The sequence below is a fragment of the Toxorhynchites rutilus genome, chromosome 2, assembly GCF_029784135.1.
Source record: "Toxorhynchites rutilus septentrionalis strain SRP chromosome 2, ASM2978413v1, whole genome shotgun sequence".
NCBI lineage: Eukaryota > Metazoa > Arthropoda > Insecta > Diptera > Culicidae > Toxorhynchites > Toxorhynchites rutilus.
The window spans coordinates 144,989,029-144,992,160 of record NC_073745.1 but is presented as its reverse complement, the minus strand read 5'-3'; positions in this window follow the sequence as shown (position 1 = coordinate 144,992,160).

Genomic DNA, 3,132 nt, shown 5'->3' with positions numbered 1-3,132 from the left:
CAAATTTCCCGGTTTCAGGTATTCTTTCCACGCTAAAAAGGTTAGAAAATCATCATTTTACAATGTGCTATGTACATTACGAGGAATGGCTTGTTATAAGTATTATAACTTTAATTTTTTTCAACTAAGTAAACGATGAATAAGGTGTTTTACGCTAAAAATACTGCAAATCTTTCTCGTATCGGCCCCTACATAATCAATGATATCAGCCAATTTGCTATGATATCGATTTCATCGCAATTAACCATAGTATCAATAACCGGTATGCATCATCAAACTTAAAATTTTCGAAGATTATCTATGACTTTGGTCAAATCACGTGTTGAAACCATCGTAAATATACAAAACTCCAACTTTCTTACCATACACTGACGACATTCAATGGCTAAATGAATCTAAATTGAAATAAAATGAATAATCACCATCGAATCTTGCTTTTCAGTGCGTAAAATAAACAAACACCCTCACTTTTGTGGTTCTGAGCTCTAATGTAGATGTCGCATGAGTTGATTCAGCTTTGCGTGAATTCGTCAATTGGCGATCTAACGTACAAATCTACACCTAGGCGGCGCTGCGGTGAAAGTGATGATGGTTTTAAATTTTGCCATGTGAGCTTATGGAAGGTTTGTAGTTCTTTCCATAAATTACAATGTTATAATCATAAAAGATTATTTGATTGCGATGAGTTTGTAAGAAATTTAATTCTGCGCATTTTTATATATAACATGTTATTTATTTACCTCTTTCAGTAGTGAAAACTGTAAAAATGTTGACAATGGTTGAATTAAATAAGGAAATTCGAGAGCACAATCAAACACAAGTAGAAAAATGTACGATTCCTGTATGTGAGAACTACCTTGGAAAGCCCGGAAGTAAAATATACGTGATTTGTTTTTGAGTTTTAGGTTACATTAGCATCATTTTCTTAGTTCAAAAACAAAATCCAGATGTCTCACCGATCGTTTACGTTTTGCGTTAGATCGCCAATTGACGAATTTACGTTGGATTTACAACCAGATGGCGCAGCGAGCAAAATGAGGATATTTTGTTTTTTTTGGTATGAGATTCGTTCAAATTTTCTAGACAAATCAGAATTTATCTTCAAATTTCCCGGTTTCATGTATTCTTTCCACGCTGAAAAGGTTAGAAAATCATCATTTTACAATTTGCTATGTATATTACGAGGAATGGCTTGTTATAAGTATTGTAACTTTAATTTTTTTCAACTAAGTAAACGATGAATAGGGTGTTTTGCGCTAAAAATACTGCAAATCCTTCTCGTATCGACCCCTACATAATCAATGATATCAGCCAATTTGATATGATATCGATTTTCATACCAAAAAAACAAAACATCCTCATTTTATTCGCTGCGCCATCTGGTTTTAAATCCAACGTAAATTAGTCAATTGGCATGCATTTTTCAACTTGTTTTTAACTGTGCTCTCGAATTTCCTTTTTTTATTCAACCAATGTCAACATTTGTACAATTTTCACTACTGAAAGAGGTAAGAAAATAACATGTTATATATATAAAATTGCGCAGAATTAAATTTCTTCCAAATTCATCGCAATCAAATAATCTTTTATGACTATAACATTGTGATTTATGGAAAGAACTACAAACTTTCCATAAACTCACATTGTAAAATTTAAAACCATCATCACTTTCACCGCAGCGCCACCTAGGTGTGGAATTGTACGTTAGATCGCCAATTGGCGAATTTACGTTGGATTTACAATCAGATGGCGCAGCGAGTAAAATGAGGATGTTTTGTTTTTTGGTATGAAATTCTTTCAAATTTTCTAGAAAAATCAGAATTTATCTTCAAATTTCCCGGTTTCATATATTCTTTCCAAGAAAATCATCATTTCACAATGTGCTATGTCAATGAGATACATATAGAAGTGGAGCAGTAGGCGAAGTGTATCTGTATTGGCAAACCAAATATAGTGTCGTAATTATTTGCATTCAATAGGGAATGTATATGGAAGAAACAAAACAATGTTGAAAGTACTTACGGTTGCATGATAATGTGAGTCAAAATTCTCATGAAATCATTCAGCTGGTTGTTTTTAAACAGATGACAATTATATCGTGGCTAATTTCGATTATTCATGTGGTAAAAAGGTCCAGAGAGCAGTCGTATGTTTAGTTCTCGAAAGCAGTAACATTTTCGGTGAAATTTTGAATAATTGACGATTATTATCTCACAACATACACACCGACACTGAGAGCCTTCGGAACATCAACTTCATAACGGTAAAATAATAAAACTTTGTTTGTTTCTATGAACGTGGGGGAGTGAAAATAGCATATGGAAATATCACTTTTATCCGTCTTTTTCGACGCGATTTCACAAATATTCACTTCACGCTATCACATTAGCTTCATATTTAGCAAGAGCTCTACAAAAATGTACGTTTTTAATTGATAAATTACTTCCTGAAAATAGCATTTTTACATAGATCGCTCGAAACTCGACCATCTTCATTACCTTTTTTCCAGGACATTGATGCTATGTGTATTACGAGGAATGGCTTGTTATAAGTATTGTATTATTGTTTCAACTAAGTAAACGATGAATAGGGTGTTTTGCGCTAAAAATACTTCAAATCCTTCTCGTATCGGCCTCTACATAATCAATGATATCAGCCAATTTGATATGATATCGATTTCATCGCAATTATCCATAGTATCAATAACCGGTATGCATTATCAAACTTGAAATTTTCGAAGATTATCTATGACTTTGGTCAAATCGCGTGTTAAAACCATCGTAAATATACAAAACTCCAACTTTCTTACCATCTACTGACGACATTCAATGGCTGAAATGAATCTAAATTTGAAAAAAAAAATTAATAATCACCACCGAATCTTGCTTTTCAGTGCGTAAAATAAACAAACACCCTCACTTTTGTGGTTCTGAGCTCTAATGTACACTGAGAGAAATAATTAGTAAATATAACGAATTTTTTGGTAAATACTCTACTAATCTATAGTCATTTTCGACCGTACTAATAAACACATATGTCAAGCAGAACCATGATTCGGAAGCCCAATATCGGCTACATTTTCTCGCCGAAAATGCACGTATCAGAATTATATCCTTATTATACCTCCGTATT